Source organism: Pecten maximus, chromosome 19 (genome assembly GCF_902652985.1).
Source record: "Pecten maximus chromosome 19, xPecMax1.1, whole genome shotgun sequence".
Taxonomy (NCBI): Eukaryota; Metazoa; Mollusca; class Bivalvia; order Pectinida; family Pectinidae; genus Pecten; species Pecten maximus.
This window is the reverse complement of record NC_047033.1, coordinates 21,437,638-21,446,310: the sequence shown is the minus strand read 5'-3', so window position 1 is coordinate 21,446,310 and position 8,673 is coordinate 21,437,638.

Here is an 8,673-nt window from a genome sequence, read left to right as displayed (position 1 = left end):
TAAGGAGAAGGGGGGGTATAGTTACATTATAAGTATTGGTATAGAATATCTAAGGAGAAGGGGGGGGGGGTATAGTTACATTATAAGTATTGGTATAGAATATCTAAGGAGAAGGGGGGGGGGGGGGGGGTATAGTTACATTATAAGTATTGGTATAGAATATCTAAGGAGAAGGGGGGGGTAGAGTTACATTATAAGTATTGGTATAGAATATCTAAGGAGAAGGGGGGGTATAGTTACATTATAAGTATTGGTATAGAATATCTAAGGAGAAGGGGGGGTATAGTTACATTATAAGTATTGGTATAGAATATCTAAGGAGAAGGGGGGTATATAGTTACATTATAAGTATTGGTATAGAATATCTAAGGAGAAGGGGGGGTATAGTTACATTATAAGTATTGGTATAGAATATCTAAGGAGAAGGGGGGTATAGTTACATTATAAGTATTGGTATAGAATATCTAAGGAGAAGGGGGGTAGAGTTACATTATAAGTATTGGTATAGAATATCTAAGGAGAAGGGGGGGGGGGGGGGGGGGGGGGTAGAGTTACATTATAAGTATTGGTATAGAATATCTAAGGAGAAGGGGGGGGGGGTATAGTTACATTATAAGTATTGGTATAGAATATCTAAGGAGAAGGGGGGGTATAGTTACATTATAAGTATTGGTATAGAATATCTAAGGAGAAGGGGGGTAGAGTTACATTATAAGTATTGGTATAGAATATCTAAGGAGAAGGGGGGGGGGGGTATAGTTACATTATAAGTATTGGTATAGAATATCTAAGGAGAAGGGGGGTATAGTTACATTATAAGTATTGGTATAGAATATCTAAGGAGAAGGGGGGGGGGGTAGAGTTACATTATAAGTATTGGTATAGAATATCTAAGGAGAAGGGGGGTAGAGTTACATTATAAGTATTGGTATAGAATATCTAAGGAGAAGGGGGGGTATAGTTACATTATAAGTATTGGTATAGAATATCTAAGGAGAAGGGGGGGTATAGTTACATTATAAGTATTGGTATAGAATATCTAAGGAGAAGGGGGGTATAGTTACATTATAAGTATTGGTATAGAATATCTAAGGAGAAGGGGGGATAGTTACATTATAAGTATTGGTATAGAATATCTAAGGAGAAGGGGGGTAGAGTTACATTATAAGTATTGGTATAGAATATCTAAGGAGAAGGGGGGGTAGAGTTACATTATAAGTATTGGTATAGAATATCTAAGGAGAAGGGGGGGGTATAGTTACATTATAAGTATTGGTATAGAATATCTAAGGAGAAGGGGGGGGGTTATAGTTACATTATAAGTATTGGTATAGAATATCTAAGGAGAAGGGGGGGGTAGAGTTACATTATAAGTATTGGTATAGAATATCTAAGGAGAAGGGGGGGTATAGTTACATTATAAGTATTGGTATAGATGGTATAGAATATCTTGGGAGAAGGGGGGGGGCGTGGAAGGAAGGGGGGGTAGTGCTACATTATAGGTAGGGGTATAGCATATCTTGGGAGGAAGGAGGGGGTAGTGTTATATTATAGGTAAGGGTATGAAATATCTTGGAAGGGAGGAGGGCTTAAATTATAGGTAGGGGTATGAAATATCTAGGGGGGGGAAGGAAGGGGTGGGGTTATATTATAGGTAGGGGCATAAAATATCTTGGGGAGGAAGAAGGGATTTGTGTTATTATAGATAGGTACAAATCTAGGTATTTAAATCGTCAGATATAGAAAAGAAAAAAAACATAACATTCAATCTGGATCAATTTCTAATCGCAAATGGTTGTCATAATTTTCCAGAAGAAGTATGGTCATTATTAAATGTTACTCTGTAACCTATACTGTATCTTCTGGAAGTCATAGATACCATTGTTATTCATGGCGCTTCATACCTTGGGCATGGGTTTACCTATATGAGGCCATGTTTAGTGTACCAATCACTTTGTCCGTCAGTTTGTCTGTCCATGATTTTAGTCCTCATCTGTTAAATTTATTGTTTATTGATAGATTGATATGAAATTTGTTTGAAGATGTCCAATTCACAAAAACATGTAACGAGGTCAAGGTCAAAGGTTAAGGCAAAAGGCCAAAAGGTCAGTGAAATTTGGTATCTTTTTTTACATCTTGATAGTTTTTGATCATAAGAAAGCCACATGAAACGACAAAGAGGCTTTCATCTGTATACAGTTTACAGTTGATTTTTCTACGTGTCAATTTTTGAGAAAAAAAAGTGCACATTTATAATACAGCCCGATAGTCCGGAAAACTCACAGTCCGGACGGAATAGCACGGGAACGGATTTCCGTAACGTTATTTGTACTCACCAGTCCGGAAATTTGGATTCCGATTCCGGAAGCCCATTTTGGGAACGGAACATACTTTTCATTAATAAATTTCCCGCAATAATCCGGACGATTTTTTCACCACGAGGAGAGAAAAATGTCGGGGCAAGTCACCCGTGTCGACAGCTGTACAGACTATCGCTTGACACTGCGTAGTCATAGCGACCGCTGCCAGGTCATAGCCCCGGGTGTTTACCTGTGTTACAATGTAGCTCTGTTTTTAAAGCAAGAATTCATGCACTAACATACAGTACATGATACGATAATTAATCAGTCTCAAATACATGTAATAAATTGATGATCGGTTATTAACATCATTAACACTTGTACTGGGTAAACACGGATATCGGCTTGTAACACCATTACGTGAAACGACGACTCATTGAAAGATGCATGTTATTAATTACATACACATTTACGTATTAAGCAGTGATCACAAGAACTGGGTTGATTACATACAAATTAGTTAATAGTCGTCTGACGGTAAAAAAACGCAAAAACATGGACTGTTGGTAAGTTGTTAAATCCGGGTCTTATATTTAAGGTATTTAACGTTTGTAATTTCTACTTGTTTGTGAACCTCCGGGACGTGACACATGTGTGTTTGTAGGTCACATGCCCGCTATAAATAAAACAACTTTCACTTTACATGTTCTTTTAAAAACATAGTTTATTTTTAGCTCACCTGGACCAAAGGTCCGGTGAGCTTATGCCATGGTGCGGCGTCCGTCGTCCGTCCGTCCGTTGTCCGTCGTCCGTCAACATTTGCTTCAAATCGCTACTTATCATAAAGTTATGAATGGATTTGAACCCAATTTGGTCAAAAACATCATTGGGGGAATAGGAACAGATTTTGCATAAATGGTGACTCTGACCCCCGAGGGGCCAAAGGGGCGGGGCCCCATAGGGGAAATCAGAGGTAATTCCTTTTAATTGCTACTTATCATAAAGTTATGAAAGGATTTGAACCCAATATGGTCAGAAACATCATTGGGGGAAGGGGAACAGATTTTGCATAAATGGTGACTCTGACCCCCAAGGGGCCAAAGGGGCGGGGCCTAATGGGGAAATAGAAGTAATTCCTTCGAATCGCTACTAGTCATAAAGTTATGAAAGGATTTGAACCCAATTTGGTCAGACACATCATTGAGGGAAGGGGAACAGATTTTGCATAAATGGTGACTCTGACCCCCGGGGGGCCAAATGGGTGGGGCCCCATAGGGGAAAAAGAGGTAATTCCTTCGAATCGCTACTATAGTCATAAAGTTATGAATGGATTTGAACCCAATATAGTGAGAAACATCCTTGGGGGAAGGGGAACAGATTTTGCATAAATGGTGACTCTGACCCCCAAGGGGCCAAAGGGGCGGGGCCTAGTGGGGAAATAGAAGTAATTCCTTCAAATCGCTACTAGTCATAAAGCTATGAAAAGATTTGAACCCAATTTAGTCAGAAACATCCTTGGCGGAAGGGGAACAGGTTTTGCATAAATGGTGACTCTGACCCCCAAGGGGCCAAAGGGGCAGGGCCCCATAGGGGAAATAGAAATAATTCCTTCAAATCGCTACTAGTCACAAAGTTATCATTGGATTTGAACCAAATTTAGTCAGAAACATCATTGGGGGAAGGGGAACAGGTTTTGCATAAATGGTGACTCTGACACCCGGGGGGCCAAAGGGGCGGGGCCCCATAAGGGAAATAGAGGCAATTCCTTTAAATCGCTACTAGTCATAAAGTTATGAAAGGATTTGAACCCAATTTGGTCAGACACATCATTGAGGGAAGGGGAACAGATTTTGCATAAATGGTGACTCTGACCCCCGGGGGGCCAAATGGGTGGGGCCCCATAGGGGAAAAAGAGGTAATTCCTTCGAATCGCTACTAAAGTCATAAAGTTATGAATGGATTTGAACCCAATATAGTGAGAAACATCCTTGGGGGAAGGGGAACAGATTTTGCATAAATGGTGACTTTGACCCCCAAGGGGCCAAAGGGGCGGGGCCTAGTGGGGAAATAGAAGTAATTCCTTCAAATCGCTACTAGTCATAAAGCTATGAATGGATTTGAACCCAATTTAGTCAGAAACATCCTTGGCGGAAGGGGAACAGGTTTTGCATAAATGGTGACTCTGACCCCCAAGGGGCCAAAGGGGCAGGGCCCCATAGGGGAAATAGAGGTAATTCCTTCAAATCGCTACTAGTCACAAAGTTATCATTGGATTTGAACCCAATTTGGTCAGAAACATTCTTGGGGGAAGGGGAACAGGTTTTGCATAAATGGTGACTCTGACACCCGGGGAGCCAAAGGGGCGGGGCCCCATAAGGGAAATAGAGGCAATTCCTTTAAATCGCTACTAGTCATAAAGTTATGAAAGGATTTGAACCCAATTAGGTCAGAAACATCCTTGGGGGAAGGGGAACAGATTTTGCATAAATGGTGACTCTGACCCCCGAGGGGCCAAAGGGGCGGGGCCCCATAGGGGAAATCAGAGGTAATTCCTTTAAATTGCTACTTATCATAAAGTTATGAAAGGATTTGTACCCAATATGGTCAGAAACATCATTGGGGGAAGAGGAACAGATTTTGCATAAATGGTGACTCTGACATCCGGGGAGCCAAAGGGGCGGGGCCCCATAAGGGAAATAGAGGCAATTCCTTTAAATCGCTACTAGTCATAAAGTTATGAAAGGATTTGAACCCAATTTGGTCAGAAACATCCTTGGGGGAAGGGGAACAGATTTTGCATAAATGGTGACTCTGACCCCCGAGGGGCCAAAGGGGCGGGGCCCCATAGGAGAAATAGAGGTAATTCCTTGAAATTGCTACTTATCATAAAGTTATGAATGGATTTGAACCCAATTTGGTCAAAAACATCATTGGGGGAAGAGGAACAGATTTTGCATAAATGGTGACTCAGACCCCCGAGGGGCCAAAGGGGCGGGGCCCCATAGGGGAAATCAGAGGTAATTCCTTTAAATTGCTACTTATCATAAAGTTATGAAAGGATTTGTACCCAATATGGTCAGAAACATCATTGGGGGAAGGGGAACAGATTTGGCATAAATGGTGACTCTGACCCCCGGGGGGCCAAATGGGTGGGGCCCCATAGGGGAAAAAGAGGTAATTCCTTCGAATCGCTACTATTGTCATAAAGTTATGAATGGATTTGAACCCAATATAGTGAGAAACATCCTTGGGGGAAGGGGAACAGATTTTGCATAAATGGTGACTTTGACCCCCAAGGGGCCAAAGGGGCGGGGCCTAGTGGGGAAATAGAAGTAATTCCTTCAAATCGCTACTAGTCATAAAGCTATGAATGGATTTGAACCCAATTTAGTCAGAAACATCCTTGGCGGAAGGGGAACAGGTTTTGCATAAATGGTGACTCTGACCCCCAAGGGGCCAAAGGGGCAGGGCCCCATAGGGGAAATAGAAATAATTCCTTCAAATCGCTACTAGTCACAAAGTTATCATTGGATTTGAACCCAATTTGGTCAGAAACATTCTTGGGGGAAGGGGAACAGGTTTTGCATAAATGGTGACTCTGACACCCGGGGGGGCCAAAGGGGCGGGGCCCCATAGGGGAATTAGAGGCAATTCCTTTAAATCGCTACTAGTCATAAAGTTATGAAAGGATTTGAACCCAATTTGGTCAGAAACATCCTTCGTGGAAGGGGAACAGATTTTGCATAAATGGTGACTCTGACCCCTGAGGGGCCAAATGGGTGGGGCCCCATAGGAGAAATAGAGGTAATTCCTTGAAATTGCTACTTATCATAAAGTTATGAATGGATTTGAACCCAATTTGGTCAGACACATCATTGAGGGAAGGGGAACAGATTTTGCATAAATGGTGACTCTGACCCCCGGGGGGCCAAATGGGTGGGGCCCCATAGGGGAAAAAGAGGTAATTCCTTCGAATCGCTACTATTGTCATAAAGTTATGAATGGATTTGAACCCAATATAGTGAGAAACATCCTTGGGGGAAGGGGAACAGATTTTGCATAAATGGTGACTTTGACCCCCAAGGGGCCAAAGGGGCGGGGCCTAGTGGGGAAATAGAAGTAATTCCTTTAAATCGCTACTAGTCACAAAGTTATCATTGGATTTGAACCCAATTTGGTCAGAAACATTCTTGGGGGAAGGGGAACAGGTTTTGCATAAATGGTGACTCTGACACCCGGGGGGCCAAAGGGGCGGGGCCCCATAGGGGAATTAGAGGCAATTCCTTTAAATCGCTACTAGTCATAAAGTTATGAAAGGATTTGAACCCAATTTGGTCAGAAACATCCTTCGGGGAAGGGGAACAGATTTTGCATAAATGGTGACTCTGACCCCTGAGGGGCCAAATGGGCGGGGCCCCATAGGAGAAATAGAGGTAATTCCTTGAAATTGCTACTTATCATAAAGTTATGAATGGATTTGAACCCAATTTGGTCAAAAACATCATTGGGGGAAGAGGAACAGATTTTGCATAAATGGTGACTCTGACCCCCGAGGGGCCAAAGGGGCGAGGCCCCATAGGGGAAATCAGAGGTAATTCCTTTAAATTGCTACTTATCATAAAGTTATGAAAGGATTTGTACCAAATATGGTCAGAAACATCATTAGGGGAAGGGGAACAGATTTTGCATAAATGGTGACACTGACCCGCGAGGGGCCCCATAGGGGAAATATAGGTAATTCCTTCAAATTGCTACTAGTCATAAAGTTGTGAATGGATTTGAACCAAATTTAGTCAGAAACATCATTGGGGGAAGGGGAACAGATTTTGCATAAATGGTTTTTCTGACCCCCGAGGGGCCAAAGGGGCGGGGCCCATAGGGGAAATAGAGGTAATTCTTTTAAATCGCTACTAGTAATAAAGTTATGAATGGATGTTCTAAAAGCAATTCTTGAGGTCTTTCAGACCCTTAGAGAGTCTTGACTTCGTTATTTCTTTAAAGCAGTTGGGATCCCCACACCATAACCATATATAGCATTGTTTGAGATTGACAAATAAAACGAATTGAACATGAACTTGAACATTATTTTGACACTTGGTCTAATCCAACCAGGTGAGCGATACAGGCCCCATGGGCCTCTTGTTTAGTTTCTACAAAATAAAACAAAAAAAAGAATCATATTAGAAACATAAGTATATTTATTGTTAAAATTGTACACGTTTTTTATATAAGTGATTGGAAATCCAAGATGGCCACCAGAGCCCATTTCGGTTTTGGATTTTGGTTTCCAATTTCGGTGAAAATTGCTACATAGGGAAGCCAAATAACATGCCTTGTCAGTAAAGTAGTTAGTTAAATTTAACCCCGAAAAAACTTAATCTCTATTGATTAGCAGAAAAATCAATAAACCGCATCATCCCGCTTTGTCTACGAATGACGTTCCTGTTAATGAGGTCAAACAACACAAACATATTTGACTTTTCTTCTCTCATGATGGTTCTTGGGCTGAACACATTAATTACATGTTAAAGAAAGCATTAGATAAACTAGCTATTTTAAGACAATTTAGATTTGAAATAGAAACACTCATCAAACTCTGTATTCTTCTTTCGTCAGACCCTTACTGGAATATGGTGATATCGTCTGGAATAACTTGACTATCCAACAGTCCCAGTCTCTGGAGAATATTCAACTCTAAGCTGCAAGAATTATAACAGGGGGTACTTGACTTACAAGAGATGCCGAACTATAGGAGGAAACTTGGTGGGACAGTCTACAACAACGATGCAAAGTAAAGAAAATGTTACAATGGTACAATTGCATACAATGATTTTTGGCCTTACTACCCCATAACTTCAAATTTACTTCCACTGCACAGAAACAACACCCACCAATATAACACACATGTTGCAGATAATCTAAGCAATATATTTTGTAAAACTAATTTGATAAAAAAATCCTTTCTCCCTTCTTGTATTAATCTGTGGAATGTATGGTGATCCAAGTTTATCTATTTATGTCAACAAAAGCATTTTCTGCTGTGTTTATCTTTTTATTCATAAAACTAAACAATTCGTTATTTAACAGTGCTGTTACCGGAGTCCCAGCAAATTCATGATTCGTATATGATTTAGAAGATATGAAGTTATTGTACACACATACGCATTCACCACACGTATGCATGTCGCGTCGCATGCACTGGAGGCCGTCCTTAAATGACCTTAGCTGTTAATAGGACGTTAAACAAAGTAAACCAAACCAAACCACTATTCTCTCTCTCTCTCTCTCTCTCTCTCTCTCTCTCTCTCTTCTCTCTCCCTCCCTCCCTCTCTTATTCGCAAAACCATGTTATGGGGAATTAGGCAAACTCCGT